General features: G+C 43.3%; 1 protein-coding gene across 10 annotated transcripts in view; it reads left to right on the top strand.

Moving 5' to 3' along the window:
- Window positions 1–21848, top strand: part of LOC115150722 (ephrin type-B receptor 2) — a 175759-nt gene that overhangs the window by 39461 nt on the left and 114450 nt on the right. The window lies entirely within an intron of this gene.

The following is a 21848-nucleotide window of genomic DNA, read 5'->3' as shown; positions in this document are numbered from 1 at the left end:
TTTAATGTTTATATAATCCTTTCAAAATAAAGGCAATACCAAAGAGCATGCCAACATTTTTTTTACAACAATCAACTATAGGTATACTATAGCAATATATGAACTGTAGCTGGTGGAGGCGTCATTCTATCGTAACATCTTCCCTTTGGTTCTGTCATGTCAAATTCAGTACAAGACTTGGCAAGGGGTTCCCAGGAAATAATTGATGAAGAGAACACTGGCAGGTAGACAGCCTAAGACTGACAGGAAACTTGAAATGTTTACCCTGGGTATCACATTGTTACTCAGAACAACATTTGGATTGAGCGCACTGTGATCTCTGTGCGTTGAGATTTTCTCTTGAACTGAAGTTTTTCTTTTCAGGAAAGTTTCTAGCGGAAACTTGTAGAAGGAGCAGGTCACAGGAGTGATAAGGTTCTGGGTTGCAGTGAGAATTCACCCAGATTCATTCTGTTTAATGAACACCCTTTGGCCTACCTGCTCTTAGCTGTGGCCAAGGCAAGCCTTTTCTTCCCGTTTCAGCAGCTCCGTTTCTTAGAGAAAAGCAGTCAAGGTCTAACTGAATAGAAGGTTCAAAGCCAGATTCATAGAGACTACTTGTCCAATAGAGATATGAAATACTCAATCTATATGCCCTGGCTGAAAACACCATGAGAGATCAGAGGTCCTCTCATGTTTTCCCATCAACATCCCCCAGTGCTCTGAGCATGCTACAGTGAGAGACACACACATTTTTACAGATGTGGTTAATTACGAGGTGTTTTGGACAATTAGAGAATGAGTCTGACAGTAACCTCCATGCATTAATCACAGTAAATTACACAGAGGAAGGCGCAGCGCAGAGACTCAATTAACCTTTTAGCCTCCCTCTCAATGTGGCGGATGGTGCTGGTTATTCAGAAAAGGGCCTGACACCCTCTCAGGTCACCGGGGAGAGCGTGGCACCCGGTGCGAAGGCAGACGTGTTAGAGACACCCCCGTATTCGTCTTACAAGGCCTATCCTGACTCTCTAAAAAATGGAAAATCAACGAATACTTTGTGTTTGGTGTTATTCTCACTGATTTTTTTAGAAACTCCCAGCTGTTGTATAATTTTTCTGAAGGAACTGTCTCAGAATGGCCCTGTTTATTTTCCTTAATCAGTTTAAGGTTGTAGCTGACCCCGTCCCCTACCCACCAACACAGCCTCTCCCAGGAGAAATCAGAATGCCTTGCTGCGTATCATAACCAAGGCTTGCTCTGTGTGTGGATCAGGACTGAACAGGCCTGTGCGGGAATGGGATATAGCAGTATCAAGGCCAGGATTTGATAGATCAGTTCTCTCTCCTCCGCTTCTGAGTTCACAGCCTCACAATAATAGGCATCCTGGATATTAGGCCTAGTCCATGAGTTTGACAAGGCCTTCTCATCTCTCCCCACCCTTTTTCATCACGTTTCACAACATACTATTTATCATTGATGGATCATGCATGGATACATACTGATACATTTACATTTACATGACATTTTAGTCAATGAGCAGACACTCTTATCGAGAGCAACTTACAGAACACTGTCTAGCCTGGATTTGTTGTCTTTTTATTTTTCTGGCATTGGTTGTTGGTGTGAAAGGATTTTTCAATTATAAGCGGGTTATAATGTAAAGTACTTTTTCTTAGCACTGCTCTTGTTTTTTAGTTGAATAATCTTTTAAAACTCAAATCCTTTTTTGAACTAACCCAGTATGTTACCATATGCAGCCTATATCTCTGAGGTTTCTTCAACTCTGGCTTGGCATCTGAGATTCCATCTAGTTTTCAGTCCTTGTGCGCTCTGTCACGGAAGGAATGCAGCGGCCTGGGCTACAGACCAAAGATTCCTGTAATAGAAGATATAAAATGAGTGCTTTGTAGTACTACACTTCCATTTCACATCATTCAAAGCACAGTAGTGCTTTCAGTCAATGTTGAATTGACAGCTTCCTCCACACACTAACATTGAATAAGAAACAGATTGCGAGCTGTTTTCTGGTAGGCATGTTTTGAGAGAACAGTGCGATAAATGAGGAGTAAATAGACTCCATAGTGGTTGAGTTAGTCAGTTTTTGCCTGTGATAAACCGACACAATAGTCCCTCTGTCCCATCCAGGCCAGCCTGCTCTTATGGGTTGGTGCTGATGTTTCAGGATTGATTTTCCTGTGTTCAGCAGAGAGGCACCCGGCACAAACAATGACATAGGCATGCAGCTGTAATACGTGCCCTCCTGTTTCTGATGGCCCAGTGCCCCTGTGAGAACCGCTGGCCACATGACCAGGCCAGTCACAGAACGAGAGAGGCACAAGGGGGAACTCCCCCTCACACACACATACACACTAACGCTTCCTGAAACGCTTACACACAGCTTGCACAAACACATTTGCCACATGTCCTCACAACCACAAATGTTTATTTGAACATGAGCCTTTGTAATCCTTAGAGAGACCCTCTTGGAGGACACTCTCCCTGGTCTCAAACATTCAAGGCTTTATGCATCCAGCCCTCCCTCCCCTGTGTTCCAGCAGCCCCCTCCGACCCCCCTGGACTGCTTGCCGCTCTGCTGGAATTCCTTGCGGATCACTGCCCTCAACCTCTTTATTCCCATTCTGTGGCTGCTCCGACACCTGGCCGTTGCCCTCCCCCTCTCTCCCCCCAGCTTCTCATTAATCAGCCCTGATATTGATGGGAGGTGAACGCCGGCAAATGACTGCCTCTGAAGCCCAGAGAGACCCTCCCCCCTGTGTCCACATACCGGCCTGATTTGCATGCCAATCGACACGTTTGCTCTGAGTCTTTTTCCCAGGGCAGTGCCTAGTATGCCTGTGAATCAGCTCCTGTGTATGTCCAGCTCACTTTCTTTTCTTTTTCCTTGTTGCTCTTCTCTCCTCTCCCCTTTTCTTGCTGCCCCCTCTCCCTCCCCTTTCTCTGCATCTCTGTTTCTCAGTCACTCTTTCTCACCAGCTGGTGGATAGAGTACCTGCACATGATTCCTGAGATGTATTCTATCAAAGAAGCAGCTTGTTGTTTTTTATAATATTTCCAGCTTCTGTCTTCTACAGTGAGAGAACAAAGTATTGATCACCTGCTGATTTTGTACGTGTGCCCACTGACAAAGTAATGATCAGTCTATAATTTTAATGGTAGGTTTATTTGAACAGTGAGAGACAGAATAACAACAACAAAAATCCAGAAAAACTTATGTCAAAAATGTTATAAATTGATTTGCATTTTAATGAGGGAAATAAGTATTTGACCCCCTCTCAATCAGAAAGATTTCTGGCTCCCAGGTGTCTTTTATACAGGTAATGAGCTGAGATTAGGGGCAAACTCTTAAAGGGAGTGCTTCTAATCTCAGCTTGTTACCTGTATAAAAGACACCTGTCCACAGAAGCAATCAATCAATCAGATTCCAAACTCTCCACCATGGCCAAGACCAAAGAGCTTTCCAAGGATGTCAGGGACAAGATTGTAGACCTACACAAGGCTGGAATGGGCTACAAGACCATCGTCAAGCAGCTTGGTGAGAAGGTGACAACAGTTGGTGCGATTATTCGCAAATGGAAGAAACACAAAAGAACTGTCAATCTCCCTCGGCCTGGGTCTCCATGCAAGATCTCACCTCGTGGAGTTGCAATGATCATGAGAACGGTGAGGAATCAGCCCAGAACTACACAGGAGGATCTTGTCAATGATCTCAAGGCAGCTGGGACCATAGTCACCAAGAAAACAATTGGTAACACACTACGCCGTGAAGGACTGAATTCCTGCACATATACATGCCTGTCTGAAGTTTGCCAATGAACATCTGAATGATTCAGAGGACAACTGGGTGAAAGTTTTGTGGTCAGATGAGACCAAAATGGAGCTCTTTGGCATCAACTCAACTTGCCATGTTTGGAGGAGGAGGAATGCTGCCTATGACCCCAAGAACACCATCCCCACCGTCAAACATGGAGGTGGAAACATTATGCTTTGGGGGTGTTTTTCTGCTAAAGGGACAGGACAACTACACCGCATCAAAGGGACGATGGATGGGGCCATATACCGTCAAATCTTGGGTGAGAACCTCCTTCCCTCAGCCAGGGTATTGAAAAGTGGTCGTGGATCGGTATTCCAGCATGACAATGACCCAAAACACACGGCCAAGGCAACAAAGGAGTGGCTCAAGAAGAAGCACATTAAGGTCCTGGAGTGGCCTAGCCAGTCTCCAGACCTTAATCCCAGAGAAAATCTGTGGAGGGAGCTGAAGGTTCGAGTTGCCAAACGTCAGCCTCGAAACCTTAATGACTTGGAGAAGATCTGCAAAGAGGAGTGGGGCAAAATCCCTCCTGAGATGTGTGCAAACCTGGTGGCCAACTACAAGAAACATCTGACCTTTGTGATTGCCAACAAGGGTTTTGCCACCAAGTACTAAGTCATGTTTTGCAGAGGGGTCAAATACTTATTTCCCTAATTAAAATGCAAATCAATTTATAAAATTTTTGACATGCGTTTTTCTGGATTTTTTTGTTGTTATTCTGTCTCTCACTGTTCAAATAAACCTACCATTAAAATTAGAGACTGATCATTTCTTTGTCAGTGGGCAAACGTACAAAATCAGCAGGGGATCAAATACTTCTTTCCCTCACTGTATTCTTGATACCAGGATTTCCTGTAGCTTTATGTCACAGGACATTAGCTTTCTTTGTGCTTTTGTGTGTGTGTGCTTTAGTTTGTACACAGTGAAAAAAACATGTCCAGCCTTCATTTGGCACCTGTTGATGCCCCTCTATCAGGATTCTGTGTGTCCTTTGTAAGAAAGGTTGTCAGCGTGAAACGACAGAACACCCGACAGAGGAGCAATTAATGGACACAAACACACACACACACACACACACACACACACACACACACACACACACACACACACACACACACACACACACACACACACACACACAGCTCCCTCTGTATCTCTCTTATTGAATGTTGGCACTGAGGACTTTTAAGGAACTCTTCACCTTTGAAATGGCTGTGGAAGCAGGCTTCCGTGTGTCTTTAAAAAAAGTAACAATGTTTTACTTGTGCAGTATTGTCTGCTTGTGTCAAGGCTTCCCTTCCCTTCATGGGGACAATGACTGGAGACGTGCTTTACAGAAATCCTCTCTCTGAAAGGCCCACTACGTGCTTCTATCCCAAGACAGAGTGTATACCCTTTCCTCTAGTTATTCTAGAAAGCCTTTTTTAAAAGATGAAATAAGTCTGTGTGGGACAGAATTTGTAGATGGTAAGTAACAATGAATTGCCTTTACTTGAGGATTGTAATTAAGACAGAAAGGGAATTGTTGGTTTTATCTCTAAAATAAGACATGATTTTAGATTTTTCATCTGTGCCAAAGTTAAACCAGGTGGAACAACCATGGATTAAATTGTTACCATTGACTACAGTATTTTCCAGCTGGATAAAACCTCTTGAGGACCCCTTCGAGATAAAATCCCGTTGACGGGATTGGTTGGACAACAACCAGTGAGATAGCACGGCGCGAATTAAATAAAAAAATTATCTCAAAATTAAAATTCATGTATTATACGGCATTTTAAAGATACTCTACTCGTTAATCCAAACACATTGTCCGATTTCAAAAAGGCTTTACGGTGAAAGCAAAACATTAGATTATTTTAGGATAGCCATTTTCCAAGCACGGATAGCAGTCACAAAACCAGAAAAACAGCTCAAATTAAGCACTAACCTTTGACAATCTTCATCAGATGACACTCCTAGGACATCATGTTAGACAATACATGCATTTTTTGTTCGATCAAGTTCATATTTATATCCAAAAACCCAATTTCTACTTTGGCGCGTGACGTTCAGAAAATGTTTTCTCCCCATAACTGCCAGTGAATAGGCACATTTAATTTACAGAAGAACTCATAAATGTTGACAAAATGTATAACAATTATTTAAAGAATTAGAGATAATCTACTCCTTTATGCAACCACTTTGTCAGATTTCAAAATAACTTTACTGAAAAAGCACATTGTTCAATATTCTGAGTACAGAACTTAGCCTTCAATGCTAAGCTATACAGTTAGCCTACAACCACGGCGTCGACAAATCTCTAAAAATATGTTCGAAATATTTTCTTACCTTTGCTGATCTTCGGCGGAATGCACTCGGAAGGGGTTCCACTTCCACAAGAAATGTTCATTTGTTCTGCAAAGTCCATCATTTATGTCCAAATACGTCCGTTTTGTTGACCCATCCAGAACACTTTACAATGCCATGTGGCGTGGACGCAAATCCATAGACGAAATGTTCAAAAGTTCCATTACCGTTTGTAGAAACATGTCAAACGATGTTTACAATCAATCCTTTAGGGTATTTGTTAACGTAAAATTGTGATAATCTTACAACCGGGCAATAGGTATTCATCCCAGAAGAAAAATAACAAACAACGAAGTCACGTGCATGCGCGTTACGAGACACCTGTCCTCAGACTGGCCAGTGATTGACTGAGCCACAATTTTCTGCCCGGTAACAGGTGACGGATGAAACCAGTTCCTGAAGATTGTTGAAAGCCAATGGAAGCCATAGGAGGTGTAACGTAAATCCTATGTCACTGTAGTTTTTCAAGGGATTCAAAAGAAAAACTACATTTCTAATTTCTCCCACTTCCTGATTCAATTTTTCTCAGGTTTTTGTCTGCCATATGAGTTCTGTTATACTCACAGACACCATTCAAACATATTTAGAACCTTCAGAGTGTTTTCTATCCAAATCTACTAATAATATGCATATTCTATTTTCTGGGCCAGAGTAGTAACCTGTTTAAATTGGGTACGTTTTTCATCCAGCCATGAAAATACTGCCCCCTAGCCCCAAGAGGTTTTAAGTGTGGATAGTGTTTAGTTTAATTTTTAGTTTTAATGTCATATTGTCACAAAATACTTCGTGCTGTTGTAAGGAGGACCAAGGCGCAGCGGAAGTGTGGATACTCATATTTTAATTTTCAAAAAGGAGTAGAGCATCCACTGAAAAAAACAATAAACACCACAGTGACAGTTTTACAGGCATACAAAACACAGTGTAAAAACAACCACCCACAAACCCCAGTGACAAACAACTCCTACATATATGACTCCCAATCAGGAACAACGATTCCCAGCTGTTCCTGATTAGGAGTCACAAGACACACACAAGACTGCCACGTCCTGACCCCCAAACTACTACCACAGCTCCATCTGCTGGTCAGGACGTGACACATATGTTGAACAATGTTGAACATACTTTTACTGTCTTTCTATAATGCTGAACTGTTATGGACTACTGAGTTCTTCCAAGCTCTCAATTCAATTCAATGGTGCTTTATTGGCTCGGGAAACATATGTTTTCATTGCCAAAGCAAGTTAAAGATGTGACTTGCCTAGTTAAATAAAGGTTAAATATTTTTTTTACAGTAAACTTTGGATTCATAAAGGTTTCAAAAGGATAAAGATGTTTCAAATTGTATATTATCAGCTATGTACAGTGTTTTTAACAATATGCAAATAATTGTAGTACAAATAGTAGGGGAAGGTCTCTCTCTCTAAGACAAAGGGTCATAAAAGTGTCCCTTCACACCTAGGTCCGATACCATGTGACCTCACAGGACTACAAAGGACTCTGCTGTCTCCCCTCACTCTCTTAAGTCTTCCGCATGCTTTGGTTTTGCTGGCGGCTAGCCGAAATGTGCTAGACAAACCAAACGAGTGTGCTCTCGTACTGCCTTAAAAGTCCTTCGCTTGAAAAATGAGAAAAAAGCAGCAATAGCACTGTTTGTCCATTTTGAGATGCCGTAGCTCAAAATAGTCAGAATTAGTCTTAGATGACTCAAGAAATCCATCATTAATCTAGATGTTTTTGCCGAGGAGATCTTAGTCACGTAATTTTACATCCAACTAAGATGTTTGGTGCAGTAAGTGAAAGCATCTCGCTGAATGACAACAAACACTTAATTGAAGAATCCCTACTGTTGACCAATCACCGATGAAGGGGCGTAGACTTTGGCTACCGAATTTCAGCTTGCCTCGAGACATTTTATTTTGTGCAGAACAGCTGAAAAAACCCTTGCCGAAGACCAAAGCAAACGAAAATGTCACAATGTCATAATATATGCATGAACTGTTTCAAACTGCTTCGGATGTGAAGCATACGGACACCTTTAGCCTCTTATCCTGCTGGACTTCTCAAGCTGGACCTCTCTCTCTCTCTCTCTCTCTCTCTCTCTCTCTCTCTCTCTCTCTCTCTCTCTCTCTGAGGGAGAAGAAACTCCATGTTCAGTAGGCTGACCACAGGACCTTTGCCTTTAATGGCAAGAACTGGTTAGGGAAATTACCTTTTAGGGAATAGTACCTGTAATCTAGTACATATGTTGGGACGGAAGAGACCATGCACTAAACAGTCTCAGAAGGAGACTTAGTCTTTAAAGAACTAGTGTAGGCTGAACGGTACATTTAAGCTAACCTTCTTCAAGGAAATAAAGAGAAGACAATTTAGACCACAGCCTCTGCAACTCAAAGGAAGAGCCAGAAGACAGAACAACCAGGGACATAACCATCCAAACTCAGAGTAAAGGAACAAGAAACCACCACCAAGGAACCCCTCGACTCAGGACAAAGGACACTGCCATCTTTGCTTTGTTCACCTCCATGTGGCCCAGCCAAAGCCAAGGACAACAGACTGTTCAGAGACTGAGTATCACATCTTTAATATTCAAATATCTTGAGGTGTAAGGGTGCGTGCTGGTGGCAGGGAAGTCAGGCGCAGGAGATCGAACTTGGTATAAAACGGAGCAGTTTAATAAGTGCTCAAAAACTCAGAAAACCAAAATATACCAAATAATACAAGTGGGTTCAAAACCCGTCACACACCAGAACATATCTGAGGGGGAACAGAGGGTTAAATTCACAACATGTAATGAATGGGATTGCAACCAGGTGTGATACAAGACAAGACAAAACCAAAGGAAAAGGAAAAGAGGATCAGCGATGGCTAGAAGGTCGGCGACTTCGACCGCCGAACGCCGCCCGAACAAGGAGAGGGACCAACTTCGGCGGAAGTCGTGACATGAGGTCTCTTACTTGTCTTTCATTCTATTTCCTACCTTTTCATGATCACTCATTATGTTTGTAAATATATTTTGATTAGTGTTATTAAATGTTGATTGTACAAAGAACTTGTGTTTGTCTTGTTATTCTGAGAAAGAACACTGAAGATGATTTACAAAACTGTCCTCCATATAGAGGCCTGGACAGATAAATCAAACAGATGAACTCTTTCTCTTGGCCAACACATCCTGATGCCATTGCTTTCAGAGAGCAGTGTGGACTAGCAGACGTCTCTGTTGAGCTCACCTATCAGAGTCAAGGTTTTGTGTGAAATATTTCCCTGGCCTTTACTCTCCATAGGACAATTGTCTGGATCTAAGATGCCTCTACAAAGAGAACGGGGCTGTAATCACTGGCCTGCACTCTGTTCTGGTTACACAGTCTAAAGCAATCAGTCTTTGATCTAAGTCAGGGGGTAAACACAGTAATACAAGCCCAAACGCAAGGCATGACAGACACAAAAAACACTTATGTTTTTTAGTTGTTTGCGAGATAAGTAAAGCAAACCGCTCTGTCATCTTAAGTGACTGTAATGACTGAAAGCAAACAGACGACAAGGCTCTGCACATTAAAGGAACATCCCACATTCCAAACAGAAATAACGCAAAAACCACGGACCTTGGACAAGCTAGGCTCTGTTTGTATACCTCACAGGTTTTACAATAAACATTTATCTACATTGTAAAGCCAATGGCAATGTCTGGCCTCCAACTCCATGTTCCAAGGCTAATTTCAGGTGACAGAGGGGCTGTTCCACAGGCCAACAGCGGGCTATGTCTGTTTTTGTACAGGAACCTCACTCCATGTCTGGTCTGCCCTCAGTTAAAAATGTAAAAATAAATAAAAAATCTAATCAAATTTTATATGCCACATGCGCCGAATACAACAGGTGTAGACCTTACTGTGAAATGCTGAACCAACAATGCAGTTTTAAGAAAACAGAGTTAAGAAAATATTTCCTAAATAAATTAAAGAAAAAAATGAAGAAAAAAAAGAATATATATACACAGTATATATTTTTTAAAGTAACACAATAAAATAACAATAATGAGGCTATATACAGGGGGTACCAGTACCTAGTCAATGTGTTAGTTGAGGTAATTTGTACATGTAGGTAGGGGTAAAGTGACTATGCATAGATAATAAACAATGAGTAACAGCAGTGTAAAAACATTTGATTAATTGTTCTGCAGTCTTATGGCTTGGGGGTAGAAGCTGTTAAGGAGCCTTTTGGACCTAGACTTGGCGCTCCGGTACCGCTTGCCGTGCGGTAGCAGAGAGAACAGTCTATGACTTGGGTGACACTTTTTGGGGCCTTCCTCTGATACCGCCTAGTTATAGGTCCTGGATGGCAGGAAGCTTGGCCCCAGTGATGTACTGAGCTGTACACACTACCCTCTGTAGTACCAGGCTGTGATGCAACCAGTCAGGATGCTCTCGATGGTGCAGCTGTAGAACATTTTGAGGATCTGTGGACCCATGCCAAATCTTTTCAGTCTCCTGGGGGGGAAAAGCCATTGTTGTGCCCTCGTCACAACTTTTTTGGTGTGTTTGGACCATGATAGTTTGTTGGTGATGTGGACCCCAATGAACTTCAAACTCTCGACCCGCTCCACTACATCCCCGTTGATGTGAATGGGGGTGTGTTTCGCCCTCCTTTTCCCTAAGTCTTAGAGTGTTTGTGGGGGTTGTATGCTCTGGTTTGAGTAGACTGGGCATACAGACTATATTATTTCCCGTAATCATGCTTTGCTTTCTCTAATTCTGCATGCTTGCACATGATGAGGATTTCAAGGAGAATGCCTCTGTTGGCTGGTTTTGTGGAGGGGCCGGAGTGTAGAATTATTGAGAAATGCGTTGTGGGTGTTCTGGTCTGGGATGACCCCTTTCTGTTATCCTGCTGTGGTAGAGCACCACGTTCCAGTAGGTGTGTAGGTGTATTGGAGCTCTGAGTAATGTGCAGGAGTATAGACACTTTAAGTCTTTGTGGATAGGGCTTTCTGGAAATGTGTCTGGTGAGAATTGCTTCTTGTAAACATAGCCTGGTCCAGCTGAAGGGAGCACTGCTCTGCTGTCCCAGGCAGCTCAACTTAACCCTGTTTATAACCATTCAGAGCTTGCCACCATGAAACCATTAGCTCTCCATCTCTGGCCCACAGGTGTCCAATATCTCGGGATAGCTGTAGTTAGTTTTGTGTTAGAGGGACTTAAAAGTTTTTTTTTTTGGTACACACTTTCCATTGTGCTGTGTATTCAGTGATGGAGAGCATGTTGATGGCAGGGATTTGGGGTGCCAACATGTGGAGTGATATTTGGGTTAGTGTAGAGGCATGTCCTGGCTGTGTGTCTTTACACTAGGCTCCTCAGGCAGGAGTAATGGTCCCAGCAGTGCAGGACTAGACCCACTGTGGAGCCTGCCTCAGAGCCTGAGCTTTATAGAACCCCAGGGGGCCGTGACCGGTCATAACTCTTCCACAGGCAAGAGGACGACTAGCTCATAGGCCAGGAATCTGAATCAGGTCTGCCATTCCTCTGTTCCCTGATACGTGTGGTCCCCAGGTCCAGGGGGTCCTGGTAAAACAGTCACGGCCGTGAGGAGGTACACTCATCTCCTATTCGGTTCAGGGAACTTAAGGGAGGTGGGCTGGATATGGAGCATCTCAGAGAGTCAGAACAAGCCTGAGTGTTAGGAGGCATGTAGGGAGGGAGGGAGGGAGGAGGGAAGGGCTACCCACCTGGCACTGCTGGAGTCTGCTGTCTACTGTTGAGCATGGCGTAATCCTTCAGTCACTACACCAGCCATGCTCATATAAAAGGTATGCACTTAAAAACACGCACACACACTCACACAGAAACCCACAGACACTCTCCATAGGAGAGATAATTTTCCGTCTCGAGCCATTTGTCTGTCAGGTGGTTCATACAGGCCTTCCCACAACTTTACTTTTTCATATCTGCCTCATCATCATTTCATGCTCATGTTTGATTAAAGTCCCGAAATAACATGCTTCTATTGAAGATTACGCAACACCGAGGTGAGCAAATATGTGACTAGTTACAGAATGTGAGGCGTTTGACACCGGTTCCTACTTCACATGTATGGACAGCTGTAAATGTGATGCTATAGCTCTCAAAAACATTGCTGCCCCGAAATTAGCTGGGTTTAAGTAGAGGAGCTAAGGCTTAAATGGGTGGGAAAGATGCTGAATGGGCGTAAACAAAGAAGAGCTCTTTAGGAAGTGTTAAAATCTCATGAAAATCTTTCAAAGGGCATTTTCTCCTGCGTGTCTGTTAAGTGAGATAACACGTTTATCTACTCTCAAAGCATCAACACTTTCCAATGTTTCTTCCAACTACAGTGTGTGATATACCACTTTGAAGCTCTGAGTCTGTACTTTTATAAATTGTAATAAGCACATCACTTACATTTGACATTAGCTTCAATAGAGAAATCTGGACACATATACAGTATACTGGATAAGTAGACCAAGCTATTGATTATGCAGCGGGGAGGGTGGGGATGGGGATATCTGTGCAGACAGAGATCTAGAGCTTATAACTGGCAGACAGCCTGCATCGACTGGCAATGGATCAACTCTCCTAGTTTGACCCTGTGATGCTCACACATCAAATGTCACTGCTCAAATTCCTCAGCATAGAAACTACACAGAAAGGGCTGAAGGTTTAATATGGCAATCTAGGGCATCTGCAATTCTTGTGATTCATATTACTGAGAGGAGATTTAATAAGGACGCGGACTGTTTAGGTATTGTATCATTGATCTTGTAATAGTTGTGCTTCCATATTTTATTAGTTACACTTGGTGGGGTGGTTATGGAAAATGAATGGAGGTTATTTGAGTCCCATCATATCTCACTAATCATCCCCTGTGATATTAAGCTTTGACATTTTTCTGGAGGCTCCTTGGTTGAAACATCTGCCTTACAAAAGACAATGATAGCTGTTGCCAATCCCTAACCCAGAGAGGCACAAACACACATATGGGTTTCATACGGCAGGATGCAGGAGTTCTTATTAATGTCTGTTCTCTGATATGTGTTCCTTTCATGGATCCAGATACCAATCTTTGTTTTGTTGCCAATGTGTAAAACAATGAGAGTGAACAGTATTTGATATCAATATGCTGGTAATTATGATATAACCACCAGTCTTGTATCAAGCCTTTTGTTCTTTTGAGTCCTCCTGGGAGGATACAGGGCCAAGGCCTGTATCCCCTCCATTTGGTAAATATTTTAGACACACATAACAGTAGTTCATGCAGTGACATTATGGTCACAGAGTTTCTAAACCCAGAGGCATAAGACTTCCGGGAATGCTTGCGAAACAAACTAGGGAAAGCAGGCCGGGGTTTGAGAAGTCAATGAGACAAGTGAAAAATGAATTTTCTCTAAATCTAAAGGCACAACCTCGATTCGAGCCAATGTCTTAAGTAGTTGAACATGTTATTACCCCAACCTGATAAATTTGACAAACTAACACGTTTACATTTTCGTCAAAAACAACTTTATTTCGAAGGAGTGCCTCTGATTTGACGACCTGGCGTGAGATAACTGTTAGACTCTATGACTTGTTTCTGTGCATGAGTTTAGCTAGCCAACGTCACCATGACATCGCCTACAAGCGTTATCGGGGATTTGTCCTGGAGAAGCAGTTCCCCCCTGCCCATTTTAAGCACATGCCAGGTAAGGCACAGGAAATTTGAGGAACTGGCAGTTCTTAAGATTCCAGTAATGCTGGGTTAGGAAGCTTAACAGTGTGTTAAATTACTGTCATTTTCATTACAATGTTATTTTCATGTGTCCTTATTTTCCACTTCATTTTTTCATGTAATGATAAACAGGTCTAATGATAAGCGCCCACACGAAAGCACGCTTGTCTCTGCGTGAGCCAATGACTTATTTATTTACATTTCATGAATCATTCACATCTCCGGATGAGCCTAATTTATCATTCAACAATATAATATCGGAAGCCCCATTTACAGTTCTTGTAGCACTTAACCTAGAAATGATATACCATTTTGGCTTATCAATGTTGAATCTAGGAAAGTAGTTGGCATACACAGCATGCTGTATACATGTGATGTTTGTGTATTTCTTTAGATCACCGGCTTCAATCGCTTTAGCCAATCAATAAATAAGTGGCTTGTGCCTGGAGAAAAACATCAGCATATCACACATAAATCAAGTTGAACCCTTTACATCAAGGACAGTGATTCACCCCATGGCCATATTTAGATATTCAACATGATATGAGGAGAGTGTTAGCTCAGAAGCTCAGTCTCACACATTTCCATCTCATGCATATTTCAGGTCAGGCAGACAGCTGTGGGACATGGAAGGGTGTTGTAGTACAGCGTTTACTCTCTGACAGCCTGAGAAATGGTCCGCCTGGACTTCCTGCTCTCCATCCACCAGGCATAACTGCCCCCCCAATGGGCACAGACGTCAGTTCAATGTCTAGTTTGGATTTACATTTGGTTGAGTTCTCAACTAACATTCAATGTAAAATCGACCAAAAATGTCACCCTGTCATTGGATTTAGGTTAAAAGTTGGGTGAAAAAAATACAAAATTCCCTTACGTTGATGACTTTTTGCAATTCCGATCAGTTTTCACTGTTGAGTCAACGTCATCACATTGAATTTTTTGGTTGAAATGACATGGAAACAACACTGATTCAAGCAGTTTTTGCCCAGTGGGCCAACTCCAGCCCAGTGACATGAAAAACAGGACAGGTCACCAGGTCTCCTCTATCAGCCACCCTTTAACTGACAAGGATCAGGAGTAAACCTGGTGCTCTGAAATATACTTTATGACTACCTTTAAAGGCTCTTAAAGGATGTGGAATAGGCAGTAAACTCAATTGTTTGGCAATCTATTGGCATGGAGTGGCATTGACTGGTTAATGTGAAGGTATTTTACAGGGGTCAAGCAGAGGGTTATTCCTTATATAGACAAACAAGGTAAGACTGGCAAAAAAATACGTATTTTTTCTTCTGTCTTTATAGCTACATTTTTTGCTGACACAATGATTGGAAAGTGCTGCCTGTTTGAGTCAAGCTTGGACGGCACATCACTTGACAAAGTAAAGAGCACTTATCAGTCAATCTGGAGTACTTTACCCATCTCTCTGTAACCTACAGTACACAGACAATTTCAGAGCCATTTCACTGCCTGCACATACAAAGCTGTTTTTCTGGCAGGTCTATGGATCTGAAATGTTGGAACAGAGATTGGTTTTCCTTAAACTCTAAGACGTGTTCATTATCCCGGCACATACTGTGAGTTGGGAGGGGACACTGAGCCCTTCCTTCCCCCAGTTCGGTGTTCTCTACCTGGGAGGAACGCCTTCTACCCTTGATACTCCCACGCCACCATGGGTCCTGAGGGGCCTTGGGCTTTGGTACAGCCTGCCCTGTTCAGCCCGACCTAGGAGAGAGCGCCTGTCATGCGAAACCCGGTACCACACATCAATGAACAAGGGATTGCTTCAGGTTCATGCATGTGCTGTCTGTATAAAACATTTTATCACCCGCCTTTCTCCCTATGGCTTGTAGGTAAGGTGTGGGAGGCTTGCAATGATGATTTCCATCAAGTTAATTAGTATTGATGTGTGAAAAGCTGTTAGTTTGATGTAAGGTGCTTTGTGCATCTCTGCGTGACTTTCCTGCAGGTATTTCAAGTATGATGGAAGAGCTCCACATTTCAGGGAACAATTATCAGACTGAAGGCTTTTCTCTGTCTATTGAAGATTTAACTCTTTTGAATGATGAGATCCATTATTACAGCCTTTTCCATTAACCACTCAAGGAAAAAACATTATCCTCCGTTAGGATGTTTGAATGAGGATTTCAGAAGGATTTGAAAAATATTAGAAACATGTTTGACTCTTCTAGCCTTACAGCCAAGCTGAGGTTTTTCTCCGAAAGCCCTGGTGTGCTTGATTGACCAGGTGGTGACCATTCTTTCTTCAAATTTACTGCACTCAAATCATGAAATATGGTATCTTTCAGAACTAACTACATTTTAATGTGCAGTGAAACTGTGTGCTAATGATGCACCTACAGTTACTGCTAATAGCAATAGCACACATTCTGGACGCATGGAAAGAATTCCAAATGTTGAAAAGATTGGAAAGCCAGCGCACAGGGGTGTTGTAATCCACGATGATGTAAACCAGGTTTGGAAAATGATTTAGTCGATTACTTTGGAATAGTGATCTATTGGAAAGTTACAGATGTAGGATCTTCATTTTAGCCAGTGTGCTACAGCAGGACAATAATCTTGCAGCAACAGGAAATGTTTTACAACTTGATGTTAGATGGTTCCTCACCCTGAAAGTAGTCTATGGGCCAAGAGAAGCTGTGGTTCAGTTTTCTTTAAACATCCACTACAAACTTCAGCTAACCTTAGCCACTACAAGCTAACAATCATTGAAAGTGATGGGGGCATGTGAGCATGTTTAATGTCAAATCACCTGAAATCAACTCCATATTTGGTTTGATGTTACTTAAAGGTGATATGGCCATATTAAGTTTGTAGTGGCTATTTAAAGAAAACTGAACCGTGGATTACAGTTTCTCTTGGCCCATAGACTACTTTCAGGGTGAGGAACCATCTAACATCAAGTTGTTGTAAAATAGTGAACTACTCCTTTAATTGACATTTTTGTAGTGGCAAAATCAAGTCTCAAATTTCAAAGTGGAAATGACAAACTTCAGAAGCCTTTTTAAACCTCAAATACACTGCACGTTTTAAGTGTCCTGCGTTGCAGTACAGTTCTGCAACAGGGTGATCAAACATCTGTATGTGCTATCATGGATAAGGGTCAGGAGTAGCTACTATTTTTATGATCCAGTAGTTTGATCCATTTACATACTATACCTAAATAATCTAGTATTATGGATTAGATACTCTTGTGATAAAATTGGCTGATTCAGGAAAAGGGTCGAAACAGGAGTGTCTTTGAGTGATTCAAAGTAGTACATAGAGGACTTGACAGTCATGTTACGGTAGAGTTTTTGCTTGATTTACTTTTCTGTTTTTCGGTCATTTCTCCTTGTCCAGGCTGACAGGTTTAGTTATATTGAATGATAACACAGTGGGCTCTGTAAGGATTACTATGGAACATCCTGCCTGTAGCCCAGGGGAATGGTGTGCTGTATCATTCTGTTAGCAGTCAGAGTGCTCCACGTACTGTGTGTGGTAGCATATTTCACAGGGCACCGTCTTCTGCCAAAATCAACTGCCCAACTTCCTCTCTTTCCCTCAGAGCAGGCCTAGATCCTCAGCCTCAGTCGTGTCCCACTCCATCCCACCTCATCACTCCTCCAGCCCCTACATCATCATCAGAACCCCAGAACCGGGCCTTGCAGGAACCAACAATAACCCCTGGTTACCCATAAATCTTTCTGATAGAGTGATGTCTCTCCAAAGACACATGTTAAAGTGCACCAGATACCCAGGGCAGCACGCCAAGCCCAGTTTGACTCTCTGAAAAAAAGCCTGTGCTGTTGGGGTTTGGGCCGATGCCACCTCATCCACAAAGCCCCTGTTTCATTGTAAATGCAGGATTACTGATTCATTTACCGCACAAGGACATGTTGTAATGTGGTGGTGGTGGTGGGAGCCCCACCTAATGGACCCTCATGGAGTTGAAAGATTTCTGAGATGGCTCAGGTTCAGGGGCTCCCTCCCTCAAATGAAACAGAGCACTCTACTTGTTATTCTGTCCAAAATGCCATACAGTAGCAGTGCGCGTCCATCATTATGGGCATCAGTCTTACCTCGGCACTGGCAGTTTTTCCAATCCCAGTGCCATAAATCTAGGCACATTTCTTAGCGCTGTCCACAAGAAAACTGCTATCTGGTCTATGGTATTAGCTTGTGGACAGATTGTTCAGGCTATTGCTGTACCGTCATCTATAATCCACATTTTCCATTGAATATAGCCTATGATTCCAGGTGTTTAATGAAATGGAAGTTCATTGAGTTATACTCACCACAGATTTGGTGAGAAAAACACTGTGGTGCTGTAACCTGCCATTTCCACCGCATTGAAAAAAAGTGTTAGTGGATGCTTTGATGTAGAAGTCAATGTTGAGGAATTTGCTCCGTAGAGGCTAGGCCTACAGTACAATTCTCCTGGGAAGGAGGATAAAAGAACATAATGCTTGCAAGCCTTTACATGCTGTGTTTTGGAGGTCAATCACTTCTTCAGAAATACCCTCATTAAATTATTAACGTAATTTGATACAAGCCCGGTTCTGCCCATGTTAAAGCCTTTTGTTATTTTTTTATTTAACCTTTATTTAACAAGGCAAGTCAGTTAACAACACATTCTTATTTACAATGACGGCCTACCCCAGCTTAACCTGGACGACGCTGGGCCAATTGTGCGCCGCCCTATGGGACTCCCAATCACGGCCGGATGTGATACAGCCTGGATTCAAACCGGAGACTGTAGTGACGCCTCTTGCACTGAGATGCAGTGCCTTGCTTTCTAGATACTATAATAGTATTTATTCTACACGGCTGTTCTGCACTATTTTGACAGAACACTACCACATAATTCGCTGAAAATTCATGCTTTATACATTTTTACAGTATAATCAGTGAATCTGTGACTGTGTGTGTGTGTGTCTGCCTTTGTGTCCACCTGTGTGTTAGTGTGCCGCTATAGAGACAGGGATGTGCATCTGTTTGGAAGGCTGCACTTGTTGCCTATTTCCTGCCTGGAGGAGGACAGTGGGAGCTGGGAGATAAGATGGTCCACCCTGGAAGAGACAGTGTGTACATCCATCAGTCAGACTCTTCCCTGCTCAACCCTACACACTAATTGGCCATCCATCTCTCAAAGCCTGACCTCCTCGCCTCAAGCCAAAGCATACTCACACAGTACCCACACAAATCAAGCACATGTGCGATCAAAAACAGACACACGTACACACACGTGCTCTATGGCCGGCCGCTTCTCCTGTCCTCCTCTGCTGCATCCCCTGCTTTTTGGAGCTGGAGGAGAATCACTGTGCCTGGATTAAAAGGGCTAGCAATGTCCCCAAAGCTCTGAACAAAACAAAATCACATACCTTGAATACCTGATGAATGAAAATGAGTTGTATTTTCACTTGGTCTCAGAGCATTTTATAGTGTGCGCAGTGTATAGTGTATCTTGGCTCGTCCTCCACCATTGTGTATTGTCCATCTGCTAATGAGGCCTGCAATCATTTTGGAACACACAGCTCTGCATATAACTGTCTCCTACACTTCTTAGAAATAGTTATACGAGTTGCTCCTACTTTTTGGTATTTAGAACGTGGCTGCCGACCAAACAATTTCCACTACAATAATCCCAGGCCTAAAAGCATCTTGATCCATGTCAATTAATGTGGGTATGTGTTCTGAGACTCAATTTGTTTATGAGCTTGTGAACAGCTGCTCTCTCTAACCTTCATTTAAAATGTGATGACATTCTCTGGAAAGCTGAGAGGCTGCGGCTGCATCTACCCCTAGCTCTCAGAGAAGACTCAGTGTTGTTGGAGCGCTGCTGGCCCCTCCCGTCTGGCCCCTCTGTAACTTTAAACAACCCTCTCAGCGGAGGTTTACGATCAGCACAAAACCCTCCTTGCTTACTCTCAGGAAGTGTTTTAGGAAGCGCTCTTGGGCCTGTAAGCGTATCTAAAACTCTAAGGTCTCATTGCATATTCATGCACCTTCAGTGTTCAGGTTGAGCCTGTCTAGTAATAAAAAAGACAGCCTTGTTGAAAAGTTTAAGCTCTCACGTCCTCTGTGTGCTCAGCATCCTCTGTGTGCTCATATAACTGAAATATAGCTGGTGCCCTTTGACCCCCAGCTGAGCCAGAGGCCCAGGCTGGAATGTGTCGTCACCTCCAGACCTCAGTGTAAACAGTCAGTCTTGGTCTCTTGGCTTCATCGCTGCCATACCGTTCCCTGTTCGGGGCCAGAGCCCTCCCTCCACTCTGCCCCCTCCCTCCCTCCCTCCCTCCCTCCCTCCCTCCCTCCCTCCCTCCACTCTGCCTGGTGTCTCTCCCTCCCTACCTCCCTCCCTCCACTGCCTGGTCTCTCCCTCCCTCCCTCCCTCCCTCCCTCCACTCTGCCTGGTCTCTCTCTTACTGGACAGTGTGTCTGACTGAGCAGTCTTGCCCTGCCACTGTGCTGCCTGCTGAGAGCCTGAGGACTGAGGAGGGAGTGAACAGTGCTGGTTGTGACTCAGTGAGGTACTCTTGGCACTGCAGTAGGTAATGAATTGGTGTGGCTGCCTGCTATGAAGTCTAGTCAGCAGGAGGGAGAAAGGTGATCAGTCTTTCAGGGCCAGGTACTACTTGTCCAGCGTGCAGGCCTCTAATAGCAGTAAGCAAAAGGTTGTGTGAGCCTGACTGAGGGACTGGAGGGCCGTCTGTGTTCACATACCAGGGGATTTCACTCCCTCCCTTTTCTCTCTGCCACCACACTCCCTAAACCACCACCGAGGGGGTTCATCATTCTCACTTTACTACTCAGCTAATTATCATTATCATTACGGGGGATAATTACCATTTCACTGCCTAACACTCATGTAGACTGCTCAACCCGGAGTCGCACAAGGTTATCAATGGTAGCAGAAATGCAGCCTCATCTGCCTAATTATACTTTTTGGGCTTTGTGATAACTGAATGGGATGTGAAATGTGCTATTATGCTTTGCGTATATTGGTGAGGCTCTTAGATTCGGCAAGTTCCTAAAAATAAATGTGCGGCATGTGGAGCCTGTTAATTAAAAGCTTTGGTTTCCTCTGGAATATAAATCAGAGGAAATCCATGTTTTATGAAATACTGGAACATTATAAAATATATTGGATGCTGTTCTCTCTCTTGTGTGAGTTTAGCTGCACTGTACTGTAAAATCAGGCCATCCAGATCATTAGCCCAATAGTCCTTTTCCAATTTCTTAAAGGGAAGTCTGACATCATACAGAACGCATGCTGAATAATAAATACATCTTTGAAAAATAACTTTATACTACCAATCACCAAAAGTGACTTATAGTTAGTAGCTGGCTTGTCAAGGGGAATTGCATACATCTTTCACTGGCCTTTTGGAGTTGCAGCTGGCGCCTATCACCTGATGAATGTTGTCTCCATCTGCTCCAGCTCAACACTGGTTCTCCTGGGCTAATAACCAGTGGAAATTCATTAGGCCTGTCGGACCCTCTTTCTGCCCCCCTCCCTGTCACTCCCTGTCCCTCAGAGAGAAGGCATTGACAGACAGACACCCTGCCTTGCCTGCCTCTGGAATGGCATTGGCTGGCCAGAGAGGACCTCATGACAAACAGGAGACATATTCTCTTTGACCCCAATTACCAGAGGTGTTCTTTTCCACCAGCTAATCCAGCGCATCTAGAATGGCCCCTCTCACTACCCCAGGAGCTTTGCTTTTCCAGCCGGGCGGTTGCCCCTCAAAGCCAGGGGGTGGAACTGAAGAAGCATGTGCCTGTTGAGTGGAAGTTGACCTATGATTTAGTAGCCTGGTGGCTGTGGTAGAGTTGACCAAGTTCCAGTGAACCCAGTGATCTGTTCTCTTCCACGTGGATGGTCTCACACTGTTTACTACTACAGCACGTAGCCAAATATGCCCTGGTCTCAAACAGTTGCGTTGCTATCTTTAAGAGAGAGGATAATGGAGAT

Source organism: Salmo trutta, chromosome 16, assembly GCF_901001165.1.
Source record: "Salmo trutta chromosome 16, fSalTru1.1, whole genome shotgun sequence".
NCBI classification, from domain to species: Eukaryota; Metazoa; Chordata; class Actinopteri; order Salmoniformes; family Salmonidae; genus Salmo; species Salmo trutta.
The sequence above is the reverse complement of the archived record's forward strand: the minus strand, read 5'-3'. Positions and strand labels throughout refer to the sequence as shown.